Source organism: Salvelinus alpinus, chromosome 16 (assembly GCF_045679555.1).
Source record: "Salvelinus alpinus chromosome 16, SLU_Salpinus.1, whole genome shotgun sequence".
Classification (NCBI taxonomy): domain Eukaryota; kingdom Metazoa; phylum Chordata; class Actinopteri; order Salmoniformes; family Salmonidae; genus Salvelinus; species Salvelinus alpinus.
The window spans coordinates 21,211,979-21,238,073 of record NC_092101.1 but is presented as its reverse complement, the minus strand read 5'-3'; the positions used below and the strand labels follow the sequence as shown (position 1 = coordinate 21,238,073).

The 26,095-nt window shown below is 42.1% G+C and overlaps 5 non-coding genes across 5 annotated transcripts; all 5 read right to left on the bottom strand.

The window, feature by feature from the left end:
- Nucleotides 1-1,329: 1,329 nt before the first annotated feature.
- On the bottom strand, nucleotides 1,330-1,402 carry trnav-aac (transfer RNA valine (anticodon AAC)). The gene has a single exon. It is a non-coding gene; the product is annotated as a tRNA-Val (tRNA).
- Nucleotides 1,403-2,123: 721 nt separating this feature from the next.
- On the bottom strand, nucleotides 2,124-2,195 carry trnad-guc (transfer RNA aspartic acid (anticodon GUC)). The gene has a single exon. It is a non-coding gene; the product is annotated as a tRNA-Asp (tRNA).
- A 5,576-nt stretch (nucleotides 2,196-7,771) lies between these two features.
- Nucleotides 7,772-7,842, bottom strand: trnag-gcc (transfer RNA glycine (anticodon GCC)). The gene has a single exon. It is a non-coding gene; the product is annotated as a tRNA-Gly (tRNA).
- A 10,291-nt stretch (nucleotides 7,843-18,133) lies between these two features.
- trnad-guc (transfer RNA aspartic acid (anticodon GUC)) lies at nucleotides 18,134-18,205 on the bottom strand. The gene has a single exon. It is a non-coding gene; the product is annotated as a tRNA-Asp (tRNA).
- A 4,201-nt stretch (nucleotides 18,206-22,406) lies between these two features.
- On the bottom strand, nucleotides 22,407-22,477 carry trnag-gcc (transfer RNA glycine (anticodon GCC)). The gene has a single exon. It is a non-coding gene; the product is annotated as a tRNA-Gly (tRNA).
- Nucleotides 22,478-26,095: the final 3,618 nt, after the last annotated feature.

Genomic DNA, 26,095 nt, shown 5'->3' with positions numbered 1-26,095 from the left:
GAATAATGAAAATGACTGCAGTTTCTACTGGTCATTGTTTTCTGGCTGGTTGTACTGGTGCTAGCTAGATACCAAGCTAAAGCTAGCTACCCCAGAAGTTGTGGTCAAACAAATTATGCTTTATTACCAACGCGGTATTGTAAACACATCGTTCGTGGCCGGGGTTTGCTTGTTTGCAGACTTTTTTGTACAGCTTTGACAGTGCTACTGTATCTTTTTTGACACGCAAAGACCCAAATGGCGTTCCATAGTATGTATGTCGTGAAGCTAATAGCAGTGACGCTATTACTGTGTAACTCCGGGTAGGGCAACATCTGAAAAATAGCGCACTTCGTAGTGCGTACCGGTGCTCGACCAGTCGGCGAAAGCCAACATCACCCACGACAGAGAACAGTTGATTGTCAAGGGCAATGAATTCCATTATCTTGGCTTTAATGGATTTCACCTTTATGTTGTCACGCTGAAATTTTCTTACTCTTTGAAATGACTGCTCGACTTGTTGACTGCTCGATGCCCACAGTAGACATTGTGTGGGCTAGGTTAGGAATGCTGTGTTGCACATGTAGTGCAAAATTTTACGTGGCGTCCAAACTTTTGACTGGTACTGTATATCTTACTTGACCGCGTTTTCATGAATTTGATGATATAATCTTGAAAGCCATTCAAAAGACCATGGACATGAACATGGAAGTATGACGTAAGAAAGCATCATCTGCACAGGGTATTCATATTCAAAACCAGAGACAACATCCTGGTACTTTGCCAGCTAGGAAAGATAGAAGAGAACGCATAGAAACAAACGCTCTCTGTGGTTAACAGAAGCTATCGGTACGAACGGAGTGGTTTCTGAAGCCAATGTGGCATGTTGAATTCATTTTCTTCTTATAAATTTGGCTTTAGCATTTGAACTGTTTTGGCTATAAGCTTTTATGACCCCATTCCAAAAGTTAAGACTCTGGAGCATGTACGTGCCTTCTGTACATGGTAGCATTAACCATTATTAGCTAGCAAAGTTCGTAAAAATACCTAGCAAAACTAACGTTAGCTAGATAAAATCTGGTGCTCTCCCTCAATCTTAGCTAGCTGGCTAACGTTATACTGCATCTTAAGTCTATCTGACGACATCACAATGATGACAAAGCGTTTTCCAACCAATTTCTTTTTGAAATTTCCAAGCCACTATAATGCACTTTTGACTAAATCTTCATCAGCGCCAATTGACAATGCAAAAGAATGTTATAAAATGTGCAACCCATGAAGACTGTAACGTATTCATTTGATTGTTTATTGTCAAATATTGGTCAAAGCCCAAGCTACTTTTTGAAAATATGTTTCCGCCCGGTCTCGAACCGGGGACCTTTCGCGTGTTAGGCGAACGTGATAACCACTACACTACGGAAACTGAGCATTGCAGATAGAATTACTCCAAATACACCTACTGAGTATTAAGTATAGCCTCATAGACTACAGTAGCTTCTATAAAGCAAGTTCTCATTTCCATATAGATTTAGGTTGTTTTAAGAAATGCTGAATACCGTTCTCTCTCTCTATATATATATACACAATTTTATTTGTTTACCTTCTTAAAAAACGGAGTCACCGTTAAGACCAGGGTCTTTTTCGCAAGGGAGCCCTGCACATACAATTCATACACAAAATCAAATACAAACAAAAATAAAGCACAACAATCAAGAAAAACAGAAACATTCCTCACCAAATAGTTCCCTAATCAATATTATTAAAATTGCCCTAGCGGCATCAGAGCGTCCACTTGCAGTGTATTTTGCAGTTGGTTCCAGCAATGAGGTGCATTAAAACTAAAAGCGGATTTACCTAATTCAGCGGAGACCCAACCCTGCGAGTGGGTTTGGTATATCATGTTTTTTGTATACTTTATTAACAACAAAGTTAAGTAAGTTGTAAGCTTGTGTAGTATATAATGCATGTATACTGTTCTCCTTACAGCCAATCATGATGTTTAATGATCATATTCTACATTATCTCTTGCCCATGACAACCAATTACTGATGCGCATAACGAACACAAATGTTCATCCAAGAAAAATGGTGAGGTTTCAGGTATATCGATTACAAATCATTGAAAAACGTTTAAAAAAACCTGTCCTCCCCGTCGGGGAATTGAACCCCGGTCTCCCGCGTGACAGGCGGGGATACTGACCACTATACTAACGAGGACCACATGTATTGTTCACAATGGTTTTTATAAAACTGATCAACTAATTATCATTTTTGCATTTTTATTTTTTCATTACCTTAATTTCAAATAGGCAAGTCAGTTAAGAACAGATTATTATTTACAATAACGACCTATACCCGCCAAACCCGGACGACGCTGGGCCAATTGTGCGCCGCCCTATGGGAGTCCCAGACAGCCCTGATCTGTTTCACCTGTTCCTGTGATTGTCTCCACCCCCTCCAGGTGTCGCTTATTTTCCCCAGTGTATTTATCCCTGTGTTTCCTGTCTCTCTGTGCCAGTTCATCTTGTATGTTTAGTTAAAGCACTTCTGAATAAACTACCTTCTTATTTATCATCACTCATTAATATTAGAATTATATTTCCTAAAACCAGGTCTCAAGCATAAATTACAATTGAGGCCCATGCGATTTCCACAGAGTTGGGTATGGCTGCCTTTTCCTGTTACGCTCCTTGCTTATGGAATAGCCTGCAGACTAAACTTAAACTTGAGACTTGTCCCCCTTGCCCATTTTAAATATTTATTGGAGGATTTTTATTTTTGTATTGCTTGTAACTGTTTCGGGTAATGCAAGTTTTTGTGCTGTTAGGGAATTACCAATGTGTAAATGTATTCTGCTGCTGTATTTTTTTGTGTTATCTATGATCGTTTTGTTTGTCTTGCTTAGTTTCTTAATCATTGTACCTAAACTGTATTTGTAAACATGTATACGCAGGGCCCAGCTGTAAAAGAAACCCTGGTCTCAGTCTGTGTTGTTGAAATAAAGGTAGAATAATAATAAGTCAACCAGCGTGTTTTTCCCGTAGTCCTCCCGGTTTTGACCCTTGCCTGTTTCTGGACTGCCTGACTGTTCTGCCTGCCTTGACCACGAGCCTGTCTGCCAGTATGTACCTCCTGGACTCTGATCTGGTTTTGACCTTTTTTCCTGTACATGACCATTCTCTTGCCTACCCCTTTGGATTATTAAACATTGAGACTCCAACCATCTGTCTCCTGTGTCTGCATCTGCGCCTTGTGTCCAGATAGTACGAACTGGCCATGACAGACCCAGCAGACTTGGACCAACTCCGCCACGCTGTCTACCTGCAGGGAGCCACCATTAGGAGACATGAGTTGGTACAGGGCCTTTTGGAAGGGCTCAGGTCCTTGACGGAACGCCACGACCATGGGTAAAAGGCTATTATGAGCAAATCAGGGAGTTAGCTCAGAGGCTACCTGCCACCTCTGGGGAAAAAACCCAATCACCCAGTAATTTTTTCCCCTATCTGTGGTGAGTTTGTACAGCCTATCCCGGCTCCCCGAGAACCCCGCTTAACACCTCCAGAGCGATATTCGGGGAATCCTGGTACCTGCCGGGGTTTTCTTTCTCAGTGCTCACTTATTTTTGAGCTACAGCCATCTTCGTTTCCTTCAGAAAGCTCAAAGATAGCGTATATTATTACGCTAATGTTGGGAAGGGCACCTTCCTGGGCTACGGCAGTTTGGGAGCAACAATCTGCCATTTGTGGTCATCTGGAGGAATTCATGGCAGAAGTGAGAAAGGTATTTGAGTCTCCGGTCTTTGGGAGAAAGGCGGCCAGTAAACTGCTTGACTTACGTCAACTCCCGTAGTGTGGCAGACTATGCAGTTGATTTTCGCACGTTGGCCACCGAGAGTGCCTGGAATCCGGAGTCTCTTTTCGATACTTTCTTGCACGGATTATCTGAGGAAGTGAAGGATGAGCTAGCTGCTCGGGAATTGCCGTTGGATCTCGACTCCTTATCGCCCTTACCATTAAAATTGATGGACGCCTAAGGGAACGCAAGAGTGAGAGGAGGTCTGGTCTTGGGCACACTCGTGCACCCGCTATGGCGCGTTCACCTCCAAGGGAATCCGGAAGTTTCCGAAGGCAGCTCTTCCGAGAGGATTCGAAGCCACCCAAGCCCTCTCGGGAATCTACGACGGGTGAGTTGGATACTCCTGAGCCTATGCAGTTGGGAAGAGCTTGGTTATCAGTTGGGGAATGCTCACGAAGGATGAATAATAACTCTTGTCTGTACTGTGGAGGGGCAGGACATTTTATAGCTACCTGCCCTATTGGAAACCCTTGTCTCTAGTGGGTACCAGTACTATGGTGAGTCAGACTGGGAGTTCTCTAATTCCCACCACCCGCACACCCCTTTTTGTGCTTGTGCTGTGAGTAGAACAATCTAAGTCTCTCCGAGTGCTCATTGACTCTGGGGCTGATGAATGTCTTATGGATTCCACTATTGCTTCGGAGCTTGGTATTCCCACTCAGCCTCTCTGTGCCCATGGATGCTAGGGCACCGGACGGCCGCCCTATAGGGGAAGTCACCCATTGTACTGTGCCAAATCAATTACGGGTTTCTGGTAACCACAGTGAGACCATACAGTTCCTCCTCATTGCATCTCCCCATGTTCCGGTTGTTTTGGGATTTTCTCATGGCTTCAAAAGCACAATCCGATGATTGATTGGGCCTCAAGCTCCATCCTGGGTTGAAGCCCATTTTGCCATTCCCACTGCCTTCAAGCAGCACAGCCTTCCTCAAGTCGTCTTCCTCTGGATGTTAGCAAGACTGTGGATGTCTCTGCTATCCCCACAGAATACCATGACCTCCTGGAAGTATTCAGTAAGGCACGTGCTACTTCCCTTCCCCCGCGCCGTCCTTATGATTGTGCCATTGATCTTCAACCAGGCACTACACCTCGGGGTCGATTGTATTCTCTGTCTGGACTAGAGACCAAAGCTATGGAGGAGTACATAGATGAATCTCTGGCCACTGGGGCCGTCCGTCCGTCTGCATCTCCTGCCGGCGCAGGGTTTTTCTTTGTGGAGAAGGACAAAACCCTGTGTCCGTGTATTGACTACCGGGAGGCTCGGACTACCGGGGACTTAATGACATTACAGTCACAAATTGTTACTCCCTACCTCTCCTCTCTGTTTGAACCTCTCCGGGGGCCACCATATTTTCCAAGTTGGACCTTCGAAATGCCTACCACCTGGTTCAGATACGCGAGGGGGATGAGTGGAAGATAGCCTTCAACACAGCCTGTGGACATTATGAGTACCAGGTCATGCCATTTGGATTCACTAAGCCCTGCTGTTTTCCAGGCTTTGGTCTATGATGTACTTTGGGACATTCTAAACCGGTTCGTGTACCTTGACGACATCCTGTTTTTTTCCCCGATCTGCACAAGAACATGTTCTTCATATCAGACAGGTTCTTCAGCGCCTCCTAGAGAACCAACTGTTCGTGAAAGCCGAGAAGTGAGTTCCACCGCTCTACAATCACCTTTCTGGGATATGTCATTGCTGAGGGCAATGTTCAGATGGATCCTGGAAAGGTGAAAGCAGTGGTGGATTGGCCTCAAACAATGTCCAGGGTGCAGTTGCAATGGTTTCTTGGGTTTGCAAACTTCTACCGCTGTTTCATTCGGGACTACAGCACCCTGGCGGCCCCCCTCTCGGCACTCACCTCCCGCAAGGTACCGTTCAAATGGTCTCCAGCTGTCGACAAATCCTTTGTGGACCTGAAGCATTGGTTCACAACAGCATCCGTCCTCATCCATCCGGACACCTTGCATCAATTTGTGGTAGAAGTGGATAATTTAGATGTTGGAGTGGGGGCCATCCTGTCCCAGCGATCTGCCCAGGACCAAAAGCTTTATCCCTGTGCCTTCCTGTCCCATCGTCTTAATCCTGCTGAGAGGAACTACGATGTTGGCAACCGAGAACTCCTGGCGGTGACGATGGCGTTGGAAGAGTGGAGGCACTGGCTGGAAAGAACAGAACAGCCATTCCTGGTCTGGACCAACCATAAAAACCTGGAATATCTCTGTACAGCCAAGCGCCTCAACTCCAGGCAGGCCCGGTGGGCCACCTGTTTACCAGATTTAACTTCCATCTCCTATCGCCCAGGGTCAAAGAATGTGAAGCCTGATGCCCTCTCCCGTCTATACAGTTCCTCTGCCAAACGCTCAGTCTCAGAAACCATTCTCCCTACCTCATGCCTTGCTGCCACTGTGGATTGGGGTATTGAGAACCTGGTCCGCGAGGCACAATGCTCCCAGCCTGGACCTGAAGGGGGCCCGGCTAACCGGCTGTTTTTCCCTAATCCAGTCTGGTCCCGGGTCCTGGAATGTGCTCATTCCTCCAGGCTGACCTGTCATCCAGGGTCCCGTCGTACACTAGCCTTCCTCCAACAATGTTTCTGGTGGCCCACAATGGTCCCTGACGTCTCTGCCTTCGTCGCCGCATGCACAGTGTGTGCTCAGAACAAGACTTTCTGGCATCCTTCAGTCACAACCGGTCCCTCATCGTCCCTGGTCTCATATCTCTGGACTTTGTCACTGGGCTCCCTCCATCTGATGGCAACACTGTCATTCTGACGGTAGTCAATCGGTTCTCCAAGGCCGCTCATTTCATCCCTCTCCCCAAACTACTTTCTGCCAAGGAGACGGCCCAGCTTATGGTGCAGCATGTCTTCCGGATCCATGGACTCCCGGTAGACATGGTCTCCAATCGGGGTTCTCGTCTCAGTTCTGGAAGGCATTCTGCACCCTTATTGGGTCATCGGCCAGTCTGTCATCCGGATTCCATCCCCAAACTATCGGTCAATCCGAGCAAGCTTCTTTTTTTTCTTCACCGCAGACACCCCAGTCAGCCAGCCATGCGCCCAGGTGTAAGAGCCATGTGGAGGGGGGGGGGGGGGTACTGTCACGTCCTGATCTGTTTCACCTGTTCCTGGGATTGTTTCCACCCCCTCCAGGTGTCGCTTATTTTCCCCAGTGTATTTATCCGTGTTTCCTGTCTTTCTGTGCCAGTTCGTTTGTATGTTTAGTCAAGTCAACCAGCGTGTTTTTCCCATGCTCCTTTTTGCTATTCTCCTTATTTCTAGTCCGCCCGGTTTTGACCCTTGCCTGTTTCTGGACTCTGTACCCGCCTGCTTTGACCATGAGCCTGTCTGCCACTCTGTACCTTCTGGACTCTGATATGGTTTTGACCTTTTTTGCCTGTCCACAACCATTCTCTTGCCTACCCCTTTGGATTATTAAACATTGCAAGACTCCAACCGTCTGCCTCCTGTGTCTGCATCTGGGTCTCGCCTTGTGCCCTGATAGGTACAGCTTGAATGTGACGGGTTGTAATTATAAACGGCAGTACAGTGCCTTCAGAAAGTATTCACACCACATTGACTTTGTCTACATTCTGTTGTGTTTCAGCTAGTTTTATCTTGTTCTTGATACCATGTCTTGTTTTGAGGTGTTTTAACTGATGTCACGTCAATGTTAATATGGCAAAAAAATCACTAGCTAGCTAACCAACAACTGTAACAATATATTTGAGAGACAACAAGTACTCATTATGCACATTTATTTATGTTTTCAATAAACATTGGAGACAAAATATTATTATTTATTATACCTTTATTTCAACAAGTAACACAGACTGAGACCAAGGTCTCTTTTACAGCTGGGCCCTGCGTATACATGTTTAACAACCAACCCTTCTATGCACCAAAATAACATGGGTGACCGAAGTAAAAGATACTAATGCATTGGCCGGGAATCGAACCCGGGCCTCCCGCGTGGCAGGCGAGAATTCTACCACTGAACCACCAATGCTTATCTCTGCATTCAAATCTAGATCTATAAATAGAGCTATACAGTTCTTTTTGGTAAGAATACATGAAATATGGCACTCATCATTTGCATCTCAATTGGCCAGCTGGAGTAAGATTAGAAATCAATAAATATATCAATAGTATGACCACCAGATAGCGCTCTAGCTCGGATAAATAGCCTAAACCTGGGAGGCCAAAATAACTTCTCCACAAAACTGTTGCCACCACATCCATGACGTGCAGATTGCGCTGCAGAGATTAATGCAATTTTCCAATCATGCAATTTCGGGAAAAAAATATCTCCATAAAATGCTCATTCCAAACAAAACAACAGATAGATACACTTGCGATTAGCCCCAGTCACTTTGGTTTAAATAAAATAACCTAATTATCGTTTTTGAATGTGATGGGTTGTAATTATACACTGAGGTACAGAGCCTTCAGAAAGTATTCACACCCAATTGACTGCATTCTGTTGTGTTACAGCCATGGCGTGAAAGTAAACTCATATGGTCCAATATTGTGTCCCGCGAAATAAATAGTGGGGGTATGCCGTACCGGTAAAACATGAGCCTATCACAATAATTAAAACTAAAATGTCAAGAAAACTGTAGGCTATTACACCGCTTGTTATCATCACAGCATGTCAGGCATGAAAAATGAACGAATGGACTTGAAAACTGGTGGAAACTATGCTCAAAAAGTGATGTGGTTAGATGAAAACACTGCAATTTTGCCAAGGCAGAGATAAGCAGACAACAGTGGACGCATAAATACTGGCCTAATGACAATCGCGAAATGTCATTACACTTTTTGGTGTATTGTGTAACAGATGTCTCTTTTAGAGGTCAACCGATTAATTAGAGCCTAATAATGGACATACTCGGCATTTTTGGACGCCGATTATGGCCGATTACATTGCATTCCACGAGGAAACTGCGTGGCAGGCTGACCACCTGTTACACGAGTGCAGCAAGGTGCCAAGGTAAGTTGCTAGCTAGCATCAAACTTAACTTATAAAAAACAATCAATCTTCACATCATCACTACACATGGTTGATGATATTACTAGGTTAACTAGCTTGTCCTGCATGCATAAAATCAATGCGGTGCCCGTTAATTTATCATCGAATCACAGCCTACTTCGCCAAACTGGGGATGATTTAACAAAAGCGCATTCGTGAAAAAAGCACAATCGTTGCACGAATGTACCTAACCATAAACATCAATGCCTTTCTTAAAATCAATACACAGAAGTATATATTTTAAACCTGCATATTTAGCGGGCAATATTAACTAGGGAAATTGAGTCACTTCTCTTGCGTTCATTGCACGCAGTCAGGGTATATGCAACAGTTTGGGCCGCCTGGCTCGTTGCAAATTTATTTGTCCGAATTTGACATAATAATGACATAATATTGAAGGTTGTGCAATATAACAATATTTAGACTTAGGGTTGTCGCCCGTTCGATAAAATACGGAACGTTTCCGTATTTCACTGAAAGAATAAACGTTTTGTTTTCGAAATGATAGCTTGCGGGTTTGACCATTTTAATGACAAACGGCTCGTATCTCTGTGTTTATTATATTATAATTAAGTCTATGATTTGATAGAGCAGTCTGACTGAGCGGTGGTAGGCGGCAGCAGGCTCGTAAGAATTAATTCAAACTTTACTGCATTTGCCCCACAGCGCTGTTTATGACTTCAAGCCTATCAACTCCTGAGATTAGGCTGGCAATACTAAAGTGCCTATTAGAACATCCAATAGTCAAAGGTTTATGAAATGCAAATAGTATAGAGAGAAATAGTCGATGCGTCATAATTCCTATAATAACTACAACCTATAACTTCTTAACTGGGAATATTGAAGAACTGGGAATATTGAACCACCAGCTTTCATATGTTCTCATTTATTTATTTATTTATTTTTTTATTTAACCTTTATTTAACCAGGTAGGCAAATTGAGAACACGTTCTCATTTACAATTGCGACCTGGCCAAGATAAAGCAAAGCAGTTCGACACATACAACAACACATAGTTACACATGGAGTAAAACAACATATAGTCAATAATACAGTGAAAAAAAATAAAAAAAAATAAGTCTATATACAATGTGAGCAAGTGAGGTGAGATAAGGGAGGTGAAGGCAAACAAATATATGTATAAATAAATAAAAATATAAAAGGCCATGGAGGCGAAGTGAGTACAACACAGCACGTAAAATAAAAACTAAAAAAACAATGGAATGGTTGGTTTGCGGTGGAAGAAAGTGCAAAGTAGAGACAGAAATAAAGGGGTGCAAAGGAGCAAAATAAATTAATAAATAAATACAGTAGGTAAAGAGGTAGTTGTTTGGGCTAAATTGTAGATAGGTTATATACAGGTGCAGTAATCTATGAGCTGCTCTGACAGCTGGTGCTTAAAGCTAGTGAGGGAGATAGGTGTTTCCAGTTTCAGAGATTTTTGTAGTTCGTTCCAGTCATTGGCAGCAGAGAACTGGAAGGAGAGGCGTCCAAAGGAAGAATTGGTTTTGGGGGTGACTAGAGAGATATACCTGCTGGAGCGCGTGCTACAGGTAGGTGCTGCTATGGTGACCAGCGAGCTGAGATAAGGGGGGACTTTACCTAGCAGGGTCTTGTAGATGACCTGGAACCAGTGGGTTTGGCGACGAGTATGAAGCGAGGGCCAGCCAACGAGAGTGTACAGGTCGCAGTGGTGGGTAGTATATGGGGCTTTGGTGACAAAACGGATGGCACTGTGATAGACTGCATCCAATTTATTGAGTAGGGTTTTGGAGGCTATTTTGTAAATGACATCACCGAAGTCGAGGATTGGTAGGATGGTCAGTTTTACAAGGGTATGTTTGGCAGCATGAGTAAAGGATGCTTTGTTGCGGAATAGGAAGCCAATTCTAGATTTGACTTTGGATTGGAGATGTTTGATGTGAGTCTGGAAGGAGAGTTTGCAGTCTAACCAGACACCTAGGTATTTGTAGGTGTCCACATATTCTAAGTCAGAGCCGTCCAAAGTAGTGATGTTGGACAGGCGGGCAGGAGCAGGCAGCGATCGGTTGAAGAGCATGCATTTGGTTTTACTTGTATTTAAGAGCAGTTGGAGGCCACGGAAGGAGAGTTGTATGGCATTGAAGCTCGCCTGGAGGGTTGTTAACACAGTGTCAAAAGAAGGGCCAGAAGTGTACAGAATAGTGTCGTCTGCGTAGAGGTGGATCAGAGAATCACCAGCAGCAAGAGCGACATCATTGATGTAAACAGAGAAGAGAGTCGGTCCAAGAATTGAACCCTGTGGCACCCCCATAGAGACTGCCAGAGGCCCGGACAACAGACCCTCCGATTTGACACACTGAACTCGATCAGAGAAGTAGTTGGTGAACCAGGCGAGGCAATCATTAGAGAAACCAAGGCTGTCGAGTCTGCCAATGAGGATGTGGTGATTGACAGAGTCAAAGGCCTTGGCCAGGTCAATGAATACGGCTGCACAGTATTGTTTCCTATCGATGGCGGTTACGATATCGTTTATGACCTTGAGCGTAGCTGAGGTGCTCCGAGCAAGGAACTTAAACGAGGAACTTAAACGTTAGCTTTTTTACATGGCACATATTGCACTTTTACTTTCTTCTCCAACACTCTGTTTTTGCATTATTTAAACCAAATTGAGCATGTTTCATTATTTATCTGCAGAATTTCAGCACTGTTAAGCACTGATTAAGTCATCATTATAGGATAAGGCGCATTTAATTCATTATTTCCCTTTATATTCAATTGTTGTGTCCATGTATGACATTTTATTTTTACAAGGAATATTATGTATACAGTGCATTCGGAAAATATTCAGACCCCTCAACTTTTTCCAACTTGTGACGTTACAGCCTTATTCTAAAATAGATTTTTTTTTAATTATAATTTGCTCATCATCTACACAAAATACCTAATACAAAGTGAAAACATGTTTTTGGACATTTTTGCAAATGTATACAGTATGTATGTATGGAGCATTATGTATTTACAGTTTTATTCACAGGTTTTCAGGTACTGGTGACAAATAATGCATTCCGATTATTGCAAAGATTGTAATGGACACCTATGATGTGTGTAAAATACTTTTTTGAAGGTTGAACTGATTATAATGAGCTAATGCGCAGCTATTTGCCAGCTATGTGTGGCGCCATGTTTGTTGACATTATACAATGCATTCTGGGTGTCACGTAAACGTCTGTCAGATCAAAGACGTTATAATGAGATGAAGGAATGGTTCACTCATCTTTCGGGTAAACCTCCGGAAGTGAATGAAGGGAAGTGAATGATCGTAGACGACACACCCCCTTCAACATGCATACTGCAAACAGACCAAAATCATCTTGTCTCCTCTTTTAATCTTTGGTTGACTCAAAAAACAAACATGGCTGCGAGCACAAACTACCCATCACAGGATTACTTTCGATACCTAGAAAGTGTTTACCTTATTTCGATCAATGTTGAGCTCACCTGTGATGTGATGATTTATAAATAGTAATTGCTATTAGCTAATTCATATTGTGGTTTCTGTCACCCGAGAGTTATCTAAATATGACCGCTTGTGTTACGTATAGTTGGCGGTAGGAATAATGTAGCTTACATTTTCCGTTTTGGATGATTGTGTATGCTGTTGCTACTAATGTGAATGTCTGAACATTGCATTAAAAAATAAACTTGTATTATTCAGGACATAACTTTGTAAGGACTGTGTTTGTTCAAAAAGTTTCTGTGTAAAAACAGTGTGACTGTTGCGTCAATCAAAAATGGACTCTCTAAAATATTATTATAATCAAACCTGTTTTCGCTTTGTCATTATAGGGTAATGTGTGTAGATTGATGAGGATTTTGTTGTTGTTGTTTTAATCCATTTTAGAATAAGGCTGTACATAACAAAATGTGGAAAACGGGAAGGGGTCTGAATACTTTCCGAATGCACCGTATATCACGTTGTACAAGATATTTAACACCTGTGTTTTAATGAGACAAGCTCACAGGTCTGTCCCCTCTATCCTATCAAGGGACCCAGACTCTGTCATTCTTATTCAGACTCCTCACACCTGTTTCTTGTGCCACAGTGCACAAAATTATTCTCGAAATGTCCTATCTTTTTAACGCTCTCACATATGCACACGTAAAACTCTATGTATTGACAATCAGATATGTGCTTTCATGGATATAAACAATGATTTTGGGGGTTCTTATCAAAATTTCAGAAAAGGGCCTATTTAATTACATTAAATGGTATGTAGTTGCCTCTTAATTCCACTAGACTGCAGTAATGAGCAACAATTAACCCTGGAGTCTATTTTAATCCAGTTGGTATTTAGAGTTTTGAAATTGCAAATAAGTAGGAGTGACACAGACACTGCATTAAAATGAGAGGCAGTCAGACTTCTGTATCACTATGCTTTTTTATGGTTATATTGCATTTTACCCACCCACCCACTTGCCGTCAAATCCTTGCTTCCTCCGTACTAGTTTCCTCCATTCCTCGCCCCTTTCACAGCACATGACTCTGCCATGCCTCCTTGCCCGTCCAACATTTCCTCATCTCCCACCTCTTCTAATGTGACTATCCCCGATGCTCCTTTTTCCACTGCCCCACCTACAAAGTTTCTCCCTGCAGGCGGTCACTGAGTCCGAGGTGCTAAAGGAGCTCCATAAACTTGACCCCAAAAAACCATCTCTTTCAGATGGTTTAGACCCTTTCTTCTTTAGGGTTGCTGCCTCCATCATCGCCAAGCATATCTCTGACCTTTTTAACCTAGTCTCTCCTCTCTGGGGAGGTTCCCATTGCTTGGAAGGCAGCCATGTGCGTCCTTTATTATAAAAAGGGAAATCAATTTGATCCTAACTGTTATAGACCAATTTCTATTTTGCCCTGTTTATCAAAAACTTGTCAATAATCAACTGACTGGCTTTCTTGATATCTATAGTATTCTCACGGATATGCAATCTGGTTTCCGCTCAGGTTATGGATGTGTCACTGCATCCTTAAAGGTCCTCAATGACGTCACCATTGCCCTTGATTCTAAGCAATGTTGTGATGCTATTTTATTGACTTGGCCAAAGCTTTTGATATGGTAGACCAATCCATTCTTGTGGGCAGGCTAAGGAATATTGGTGTCTCTGAGGGTCTTTGGCCTGGATTGCTAACTACCTCTCTCAAAGAGTGCTGTGCATAAAGACAGAACATCTGCTGTCTCAGCCACTGCCTGTCACCAAGGGAGTACCCCAATGCTCGATCCAAGGCCCCACGCTCTTCTGGATTTACATCAACAACATAGCTCAAGCAGTAGGAAGCTCTCTCATCCATTTATATGCAGATGATACCTTCTTAAACTCAGCTGGCCCCTCCCTGTATTTTGTGTTAAACGCTCTACAAAAAGCTTTCTTAGTGTCCAACAAGCTTTCTCTGCCCTTAACGTGGTTCTGAACACCTCCAAAACAAAGGTCATGTGGTTTGGTAAGAAGAAAGCCCCTCTCCCCACCGGTGTGATTACTACCTGAGGGTTTAGAGCTCGGGGTAGTCACATCATACAAGTACTAGTATGGCCGTGTACCATCTAGTATGGCTAGACGGTACACTGTCCTTCTCTCAGCACATATCAAAGCTGCAGGCTAAGGTTAAATCTAAACTTGGTTTCCTCTATCGTAATAACTCCTCTTCCACCACAGCCGCCAAACTAACCCTGATTCAGATGACCATCCTACCCATGCTAGATTAGGGGGAAATAATTTAAAGTTCGGCAGGTAAGGGTGCTCTCGAGCGGCTAGATGTTCTTTACCATTCGGCCATCAGATTTTCCACCAATGCTCCTTTTAGGACACATCAGTGCACTATTTTTTGTTTACATGCAAAAAATATATATAAAAAATCTAGCAATTGTGCGACAAGTGCAAATCAATCCCAGAACAACAGCAAAGGACCTTGTGAAGATGCTGGAGGAAACAGGTACAAAAGTATCTATATCCACAGTAAAACGAGTCCTATATCGACATAACCTGAAAGGCCGCTCAGCAAAGAAGAAGCCACTGCTCCAAAACCGCCCTAAAAAAGCCAGACTACGGTTTGTAACTGCACATGGGGACAAAGATTGTACTTTTTGGAGAAATGTTCTCTGGTCTGATGAAACAAAAATAGAACTGTTTGGCCATAATGACCATTGTTATGTTTGGAGGAAAAAGGGGAGGCTTGCAAGCCGAAGAGCACCATCCCAACTGTGAAGCACGGGGATGGCAGCATCATGTTGTGGGGGTGCTTTGCTGCAGGAGGAACTGGTGCGCTTCACAAAATAGATGGCATCATGAGGGAGGAAATTATGTGGATATATTGAAACAACATCTGAAGACATCAGTCAGGATGTTAAAGCTTGGTCGCAAATGGGTCTTCCAAATGGACAATGATAAGCATACTTCCAAAGTTGTGGAAAAATGGCTTAAGGACAACAAAGTCAAGGTATTGGAGTGGCCCAATGCCCTAACCTCAATCCCATAGAACATTTGTGGGCAGAACTGAAAAGGCGTGTGCGAGCAAGGAGGCCTACAAACTTGACTCAGTTACACCAACTCTGTCAGGAGGAATGGGCCAATATTCACCCAACTTATTGTGGGAAGCTTGTGGAAGGCTACCCGAAACGTTTGACCCAAGTTAAACAATTTAAAGGCAATGCTACCAAATACTAATTGAGTGTATGTAGACTTTTGACCCACTGGGAATGTGATGAAAGAAATAACAGCTGAAATAAATCATTCTCTCTACTATTATTCTGACATTTCACATTCTTATAATAGTGGTGATCCTAACTGACCTAAGACAGGGAATTTTTACTAGGATTAAATGTCATGAATTGTGAAACTGAGTTTAAATGAATTTGACTAAGGTGTATGTGAACTTCCGACGTCAACTGTATATATATACAGTGGGGCAAAAAAGTATTTAGTCAGCCACCAATTGTGCAAGTTCTCCCACTTAAAAAGATGAGAGAGGCCTGTAATTTTCATCATAGGTACACTTCAACTATGACAGACAAAATGAGAAAAAGAATCCAGAAAATCACATTGTAGGATTTTTAATGAATTTATTTGCAAATTATGGTGGAAAATAAGTATTTGGTCACCTACAAACAAGCAAGATTCTGGCTCTCACAGACCTGTAACTTCTTCTTTAAGAGGCTCCTCTGTCCTCTACTCGTTACCTGTATTAATGGCACCTGTTTGAACTTGTTATCAGTATAAAAGACACCTGTCCACAACCTCAAACAGTCACACTCCAAACTCCACTATGGCCAAGACCAAAGAGCTGTCAAAGGACACCAGAAACAAAATTGTAGACCTGCACCAGGCTGGGAAGACTGAATCTGCAATAGGTAAGCAGCTTGGTTTGAAGAAATCAACTGTGGGAGCAATTATTAGGAAATGGAAGACATACAAGACCACTGATAATCTCCCTCAATCTGGGGCTCCACGTAAGATCTCACCCCGTGGGGTCAAAATGATCACAAGAACGGTGAGCAAAAATCCCAGAACCACACGGGGGGACCTAGTGAATGACCTGCAGAGAGCTGGGACTAAAGTAACAAAGCCTACCATCAGTAACACACTACGCCGCCAGGGACTCAAATCCTGCAGTGCCAGACGTGTCCCCCTGCTTAAGCCAGTACATGTCCAGGCCCGTCTGAAGTTTGCTAGAGAGCATTTGGATGATCCAGAAGAAGATTGGGAGAATGTCATATGGTCAGATGAAACCAAAATAGAACTTTTTGGTAAAAACTCAACTCGTCGTGTTTGGAGGACAAAGAATGCTGAGTTGCATCCAAAGAACACCATACCTACTGTGAAGCATGGGGGTGGAAACATCATGCTTTGGGGCTGTTTTTCTGCAAAGGGACCAGGACGACTGATCCGTGTAAAGGAAAGAATGAATGGGGCCATGTATCGTGAGATTTTGAGTGAAAACCTCCTTCCATCAGCAAGGGCATTGAAGATGAAACGTGGCTGGGTCTTTCAGCATGACATTGATCCCAAACACACCGCCCGGGCAACGAAGGAGTGGCTTCGTAAGAAGCATTTCAAGGTCCTGGAGTGGCCTAGCCAGTCTCCAGATCTCAACCCCATAGAAAATCTTTGTAGGGAGTTGAAAGTCCGTGTTGCCCAGCAACAGCCCCAAAACATCACTGCTCTAGAGGAGATCTGCATGGAGGAATGGGCCAAAATACCAGCAACAGTGTGTGAAAACCTTGTGAAGACTTACAGAAAACGTTTGACCTCTGTCATTGCCAACAAAGGGTATATAACAAAGTATTGAGATAAACTTTTGTTATTGACCAAATACTTATTTTCCACCATAATTTGCAAATAAATTCATTATAAATCCTACAATGTGATTTTCTGGATTTTTTTTTCTCATTTTGTCTGTCATAGTTGAAATGTACCTATGATGAAAATTACAGGCCTCTCTCATCTTTTTAAGTGGGAGAACTTGCACAATTGGTGGCTGACTAAATACTTTTTTGCCCCACTGTATATACACACACACGTTTGTACATTTTTTGTAACCTTTTTTAAAAATAGGGAGTCAGCATTAAGACCAGGGTCTTTTTCGCAAGGGAGCCCTGCACATACAATTCATACACAAAATCAAATACAAACAAAAATAAAGCACAACAATCAAGAAAAACAGAAACATTCCTCTGCAAATAGTTCCTCAATCAATATTTTAAAATTGCCCGAGCGGCATCAAAGCGTCCACTTGCAGTGTATTTTGCAGTTGGTTCCAGAAATGAGGTGCATTAAAACTAAAAGCGGATTTACCTAATTCAGCGGAGAACCAACCCTGTGAGTGGGTTTGGTATATCATGTTTTTTTATACTTTAACAACAAAGTTAAGTAAGTTGTAAGCTTGTGTAGTATATAATGCATGTATACTGTTCTCCTTATTACATTTAACATTTAAGTCATTTAGCAGACGCTCTTATCCAGAGCGACTTACAAATTGGAAAGTTCATACATATTCATCCTGGTCCCCCCGTGGGGAATGAACCCACAACCCTGGCGTTGCAAGCGCCATGCTCTACCAACTGAGCCACACGGGACCTTATAGCCAATCATGATGTTTAATGATCATATTCTACATTATTCTACAACCAATTACTGATGCGCATAATGAACACAAATGTTCATCCAAGAAAAATGGTGAGGTTTCAGGTATATCGATTACAAATCAACATTGAAAAAGGTTCAAACAAAAAAAGATATTCTCCCCGTCGGGGAATTGAACCCCGGTCTCCCGCGTGACAGGCGGGGATACTGACCACTATACTAACGAGGACCAAATGTATAAAAACACAATTCTTTTTATAAACCTGCTCACCTAATTATCGTTTTGTAATTTGTATTTACCTTTATTTGGGCTTTTCAGTTAAGAACAAATACTTATTTACAATGACGGCCTGCACCGGTCAAACCCGGACGACGCTGGGCCAATTGTGCGCCACCCTATGGGACTCCCAATCACGACCCGTTGTGATACAGCCTGGATGTGATGGGTTGTAATTATAAACGGAGGTACAGTGCTGTTAGGATTTATGTTTATGCACTATAGCCTGCTACCATATTGTATGAAGATGAATATTGTTTTGTTACACACACACACACAAACAATACAGATGTATGTGTGTAAAGACTGACCAACATAGAGTGACAGGCCATAAAAGCTGTGGTCAATCTGGAGAGGGGAGGGGTGCATATCTCTAGGCCAACCAGGGGGGTTAGGGCACTGGACAATACCAAATAAGGGACTGTTTGAGTGTAGAATCGGGGGAGACACAAGACGGATCTAATCTACGCAACGACCAGATGCGGACATCTGAGAGAAGGGGACCAGTCTGAGTACCGGCGATAGGCTGAGTAAAGTTTAAACCACGCTCAGCCTCTACTGTGATAGGCCAACAGATGCGTTGGAACTACGTCATCACGGTATAAGAACAGCTGTTTACGTACTTCCTGCCAGTTCCCTGTTTTACCCTGCGCGGTGATACAGCGAACCCGTATATACGAGAATTGCATTTGTCATTTATTGTTTGCGTTAATTAAACATAATTAAAGAAAGTTAGCAGACCTTGCTTTTTATTTATCCTGATACCGGATTTGTTACACGCAAATTGCTCACAGTGCCTTCAGAAAGTATTCACACCACATTGACTTTTTCTACATTCTGTTGTGTTACAGCCAGGGGTGTGTCACGCCCTGGCCTTAGTTATCTTTGTTTTCTTTATTATTTTAGTTAGGTCAGGGTGTGACATGGGGGATGTTTGTGTGTTTTTGTCTAGTCTAGGGTGTTTGTATTGTATAGGGGGTTTTGTAGAGTTCATGGGGTTGTGTTCAGTGTAGGTGTTTATGTAAGTCTATGGTTGCCTGGATTGGTTCTCAATCAGAGACAGCTGTCTATCGTTGTCTCTGATTGGGAGCCATATTTAAGGCAGCCATAGGCATTAGGTAGGTTGTGGGTAATTGTCTATGTGTAGTGTTTAGTGTCAGCACTATTTGTTTATATAGCTTCACGTTCGTCGGTTTATTTGTTTTTGTTAGTTTGTAAAAGTGTTTGTTTCATCTTCATTATAAAGAGAAGATGTATCATTATCACGCTGCGCCTTGGTCCTCTCTTTCACCTAAAGACGATCGTGACAGGGTGAATGTAAGCTCATACAGTCCAGTATGGTGTCCCGCAAAATAAATAGTGGGGGTATGCAGTACCAGTAAAACATGAGCCTATCACAATAATTAAAACTAAATGTCAAGAAAACTGTAGCCTATTACATCACTTTATCATTACCGCATGTCAGGCATGAAAAATTAGCGAATGGATTGAAAACGGGTGGAACCTAAGCTCCAAAATGTGATGTGGTTAGACGAAAACACTGAGATGAGTGGCCAACACAGAGGCACGCAGACAACAGTGGTGCCCCATCTGCTCCTGCTACGCCCTCTGGTGTTCATCCGGTGTCTTCTTGACCTGCAGTTACTCCGCCTGTACACTCTCTCGCTCCCTCTGTGTGATTGTGTGGTTGGAGACAGTTGTGCTGGAGTCAGAGCAGATCCCTACCAGCTGCTACTCGTTCCATAATCAAGACCTCTCCAAATACTCAGTCCTGCCACTTCCACCCTGCCAGATTGTAATCTCTGCTCATTTACCGCTCTGTCGCCGGCTCCTGTCTCCCGGTCCACATCTCACCACCCAACTAACTTGCTCTGGATTTTACTCACCACCACTACCTTGGATTCTCCTCAGGACTTGTTTACCCTGTTCTACTCAGCTAACTCAACCTCAGTCTCCACATCTGTTTTTTCTGCAACTCATCCAAGCTTCCCCGGATCTGCACTCCACATCTTCCTGTGTAACAATAAATACTTTGGGTCATTCATCCCTGTTTCCTCATCTGAGTCTGCTCTTGGGTTCCCCTGTGTCGCTCCGCTTAACAAGTGGACGCATAAATTCTGGCCTAATGACAATCGCAAAATGTCATTACACTTTTTGGTGTTTTGTGTAACAGATGTCTCTTTCCATTCACCACTATTTGGAGGCTGGAAATACTGTATGTTGTGAGTGGATGAACATGCACATGTATCCTAGCAAAGGAGTCATTTGAAGTGATTGACAATCAAATGAAAACATCATGACTGGTTGTGTTGATGCCCCAAAGGTAATACATTTTAAAAGTCAAATGACCAATCTTTACAACTAGGCCCAGAAAGATCCTATTGGATTAATAGGGATTCTATGTAATTCTATTATTAGCGACCAACTTGACGGAGCGTGAAGAATTTTTTAAAGAATAATGCAAATATTGTACAATCCAGGTGTGCAAAGCTCTTAGGGTGGGTTGCACCCTAAGGATTAGAGATAATCTAGGTTTTGTAAATGCAGGTTTATAATTAATCAGAGATGTCTTGCACCACTTAATTTTAAATCTGGATCAGTAAATCTATGATTACCGGTTTAAAACTATGATTAGTGACACCAATATATGAGTTATTTCGTGAGTTGAAACAAAGTAGCTAGCCTACTTGACAAATGAGGCAACAACATTGCTGTTCCTTGATCAAATAATAACAATGTAATGTTAGAATTAATGCAACTCCATCGTGAAAGGTCATGGGTTGGCTGATTTGAAATAAAATCTGTTATTTGCCAGTACTAGACAGAAAATGAATTTGTTAGCTACTGTAGCTAGCTAGCTAGCATACAACATTATTTATTATTGTCGTTACTTAACGTTATTTAGCCATTTATTATTTGTCCGCTAGCCACCTGATCATTTATTTGAGCAAAAGGCTTAAAATGAATGTAGGTTTAAAGTGAAAATTAAACTTAGATAAGAGGATTGATTTAATTAAACTACGATTCATTTAAAACTAGTTTTAAAATGTGGTGCAACAAGATTAATAGGTAAACCTTGATTTAACCTAGTTTAAGAGTTAATCCATGTTGGTGCAACCCACCCTTAGAGACTTCCCCAGAAATACTCACAGCTGTAATCGCTGCCAAAGGTGATTCTAACATGTATTGACTCAGGTGTGCGAACATTTCAACATAGTAAAAAATCCCCAACAGAAAAACTCTTATTTTACTAAATTAAAATTTCTGTGCAGTTACCACACAACTTCCACTAACAGGCCCCCGATCATCATCCTAAAGGTACATTTTTTAATTAAACAAATACCTAATGCAAAAATGCTGTAAAGTAGGAGATCTGCATCTTTTAAATTGCTTGACACGGATATAAAGTGCTCAGCAAGTCATCGTTGTTAACAGTTGGGAAAATGGCAGAGTGAGAAAGGCAAGCGATGTTGGATGTCCTGTGTTGGTTGTTGCTCAAAGACAGAATTGTTTAACATATTTTGTAGTTGCTACTTGTGTGTGCGTCAATAGGACTTAGTGTTTTTGATTATTGAAATTGTTCACTTTAATTTTGTATTATTCTGTTTCTTTTGTTCCATGGGGGAAGGGGAAGGCACCTTGGGAGTGCTTAGGTAAGAGGCCTGCGGGCATACATATACCCGTAGTATGTACTCTGTCTGCGCACACTAGGTAAGACGTGGGCGGTCCACCCCCTGTAGTTTGGTTAGCGCGCCAGGTGGCGTTAATTAAGGTTAGGTAATTAGTGGGTGGGTAGGTAAGGTAGGAGGACTCTTTAACTTCTACTTTCTTTGCTTTGGTTCCATCCAGCCCCTTTTCCCCACATTACCATGCTAAGGAAATAAATTCCCAGTAAACGGTAACATTCTCTGCCTCTGTCATTCTTATCCGCACCTACAATCACATACCTCTTTCACTCCATGGAGTTGTGTGTAGCAGGGTGTTGTGTTCCCTCATCCAAGAGGCGTGCGTAACAATTGGAGACAAAATATAGTTTACATGTCAACAATCTAAACCAACCTTGTCTGTTTGCCCCATAGTTGCGCACGTGTCGGTTTTGTTGCTCAACAACCAACCTACAAATAACATTAGTGACCGAAGCAAAACATATTCATGCATTGGCCGGGAATCGAACCCGGGCCTCCCGCGTGGCAGGCGAGAATTCTACCACTGAACCACCAATGCTTATCCCTGCATAACAATCTAGGTCTATAAAGAGGTCTATACAACAGTCATTTATGTGTGGCTGCAGTTCTTTTTGGTAAGATTACATGATATACAGCACTCATCATTTGCATCTCAGTTGTACAGCTGGAGAAAGATTAGAAATCAATAAATACATCACCAGGTGGCGCTCTAGCTCGGAGAAAGCCTAAACCTGGGAGGCCTTAATAACTTATCCACAAAACTGTTGCTACCACATCCATGACGTGCAGATTGCGCTGCAGGGAATAATGCAGTTTACCAATCATGCAATTTCAAAAATGTTGGTCTCCATAAAATGCTCAATCCAAACAAAACAAATACATTTGCAATTAGCCCCAGTCACTTTGTATCCAATGGTTTAAATAAAACAACCTAATTATCGTTTTTGCATGTGATGGGTTGTGTAAAAGGTTGCGTCAATCAAATCTGGTATCAGGATAAAATGTGATTCAGAGTCCCCGAATATACTATAATTATATTTATTTAACACAAGTGATAAATGGTAAATGCAATTTTCGTATATACAGGTTCACTGTATCACCACGCAGGGTAAAGCAGAGAACTGACTAAAATAGTACAGACATTTTATTTTATTCTGTGACAGAGGTAATTCCAATTTTAGAGTTGGCCTGTCACAGTAGAGGTTTAGCGTGGTTTAAACTTGCTAGCCTATCGGTGGTGCCCAGACACAGCACTCAGGATTCAAATGTCCGGAATGGTGTTTGTGAAGATTGAACTGATTTGTTGGATTCTACACATTCCTCAGTTCCTGTTTTCTTGTTATTCAGCATTTTTCCATCTTGTCTCAACCTTGTGGTTTGCACAGTCGACGCCCTAGATTAACAACAGCTTTTCTGCAGTCACGCTATGTTTTGTGATTAACATGTCCTTTTTCTATAAGGCATATATTTATGTTAAAAGAGAACAAAACCATCCTTCACAGTTGTAATTATACACTGAGGTACAGAGCCTTCAGAAAGTATTCACACCCAATTGACTACATTCTGTTGTGTTACAGCCATGGGGTGAAAGTAAACTCATATGGTCCAATACGGTGTCCCGCGAAAATAATAGTGGGGGTATGCCTTACCGGTAAAACATGAGCAATAATTAAAACTAAAATGTCAAGAAAACTGTAGGCTATTACACCACTTATTATCATCACCGCATGTCAGGCATGAAACATGAGCGAATGGACTTGAAAACTGGTGGAACCTACGCTCAAAAATGCGATGTAGTTACAAGAAAACACTGCAATTTGCCAAGGCAGAGATGAGTGGCCAAAACAGAGATACGCAGACAACAGTGGACGCATAAATTCTTGCCTAATGTGAGTGCATGAACATGCACATGTATTATAAGGGATTTGCGTCAATTCAAATCTGGTATCAGGACAAAATGTGATTCAGAGTCACCGAATATACTTTAAGTAATTTTATTAAACTCAAGCGATAAATGGTAAATGCAATTTTCGTATATACGGGTTCTCTGTATCACCTCGCAGGGCAGAACAGAGAACTGGCAGGATGTAAGTAAACAGCTGTTCTTATACGGTGATAGACGTAGTTCCAACCCGTCTGTTGGCCTATCACAGTAGAGGCTGAGCGTGGTTTAAACTTTGCTCAGCCTATCGCCGGCGCTCAGACTGGTCCCAGCCTCTTGGCGCTCCTTGGTGTCCGGCGCTGTTGCTGTGTAGATTACGCTCCCACACAACAGAGACTGAGGTCAGATAGCTCTGTAACATTGTTTGAGCCACTTGCACCTGCATAGAAAGCACACTGTTCTCGCTCAAGGCTAACCACAGCTTCCCAGCACACTTATCTGGGGATAACTGTTACTTCCAGCACACACACACAGACACCAAGGCGCCCAGGCCAACAGTTGCTAATATTCAATCACGTGATGTAGTATTGGGTTATAGTGCAATAAACATAAATCCTAACAGTATCCTAGCAAAGGAGTCCTTTGAAGTGATTGACAATCAAATGAAAACATCATGACTGGTTGTGTTGATGCCACAATAAAAAGGTAATACATTTTAAAAGTTAAATGACCAATCTTTACAACTAGGCCCAGAGAGATCCTATTGAATTAATAGGGATTCTATGTAATTCTATGATTAGCGATGATCAACAACCAACTTGATGGAGCTTGAAGAATTTTTAAAAGAATAATGCAAATATTGTACAATCCAGGTGTGCAAAGCTCTTAGAGACTTCTCCAGAAATACTCACAGCTGTAATCGCTGCCAAAGGAGATTCTAACATGTATTGACTCAGGGGTGTGAATTAGGGGTGTGAACGTTTAAATATTGAAAATAATTCCTAACAGAAAAATATATATATATACACAGAGACGACCTACAAATGACTGGCCCGGCCACCACAAACACACCTGCAGAATTTCAGTACTGTTAAGCACTGATTAAGTCATCATTATAGAAAAAGGCGCATTTAATTCATTATTTCTCTTTATATTGAATTGTTGTATCCATGTATGACATTTTATTACAAGGAATATCATGTGTGGAACTATACAGTGCATTCGGAAAATATTCAGACCCCTCGACTTTTTCCAACTTGTTACGTTACAGCCTTATTCTAAAATTGATTTAAAAATATATAATTTGCTCATCATCTACACACAAACCCTAATAATGACAAAGTGAAAACATGTTTTAGACATTTTTGCAAATGTATACAGTATGTATATATGGAGCATTATGTATTTACAGTTTTATTCACAGGTTTTCAAGTACTGGTGACAAATCATTTGTATTTATTTCACCAGGTAGGCCAGTTAAGAACAAGTTCTCATTTACAACTGCGACCTGGCCAAGATAAAGCAAAGCAGTGCGACAAAAACAACAACACAGAGTTACACATAAACAAACGTACAGTCAATAACACAAAAGAAAAGAAAAATCGAAAAATCTATGTACAGTGTGTGCAAATGTAGAAGAGTAGTGAGGTAGGCAATAAATAGGCCCTAGAGGCGAAAATAATTACAATTTAGCATTAATACTGGAGTGATAGATGTGCAGATGATGATGTGCAAGTAGAGATACTGGGGTGCAAAAGGATCTTCTCCTACCATATCAATTCTGTTATAGACTCATACATTATTTTTACATTTTTACAAACTTCAGTGTTTTCTATCCAATGGTACCAACTGGTGGCAGGTAGCCTAGTGGTCGGAGCGTTGGTCGAATCCCCGAGCTGACAAAGTAAAAAAATCTGTCGTTCTGCCCCTGAACAAGGCAGTTAAACCCACTGTTTCTAGGCAATCATTGAAATAAGAATTTGTTCTTAACTGACTTGCCTAGTTAAATAAAGGTAAAATAAAATATATATTTTTTGCATATCCTGGCTTCCGGGCCTGAATAACAGGCAGTTTACTTTGGGCACGTCAGCCAGGTGGAAGTTGAGAAAAAAGGACCCTAGCCTGAATAAGTTTCAAATCTATGAATAGAAATATAGTTCTCTTGTCATTAATATATGAATTAATAAGTAATAAGTAATAGTTTCTGTCTATAGGCTGGGAGCAACAAAATGGAGTCGTGGTCAGCTTTTCCGAAAGGAGGGCGGGGGAGGGCCT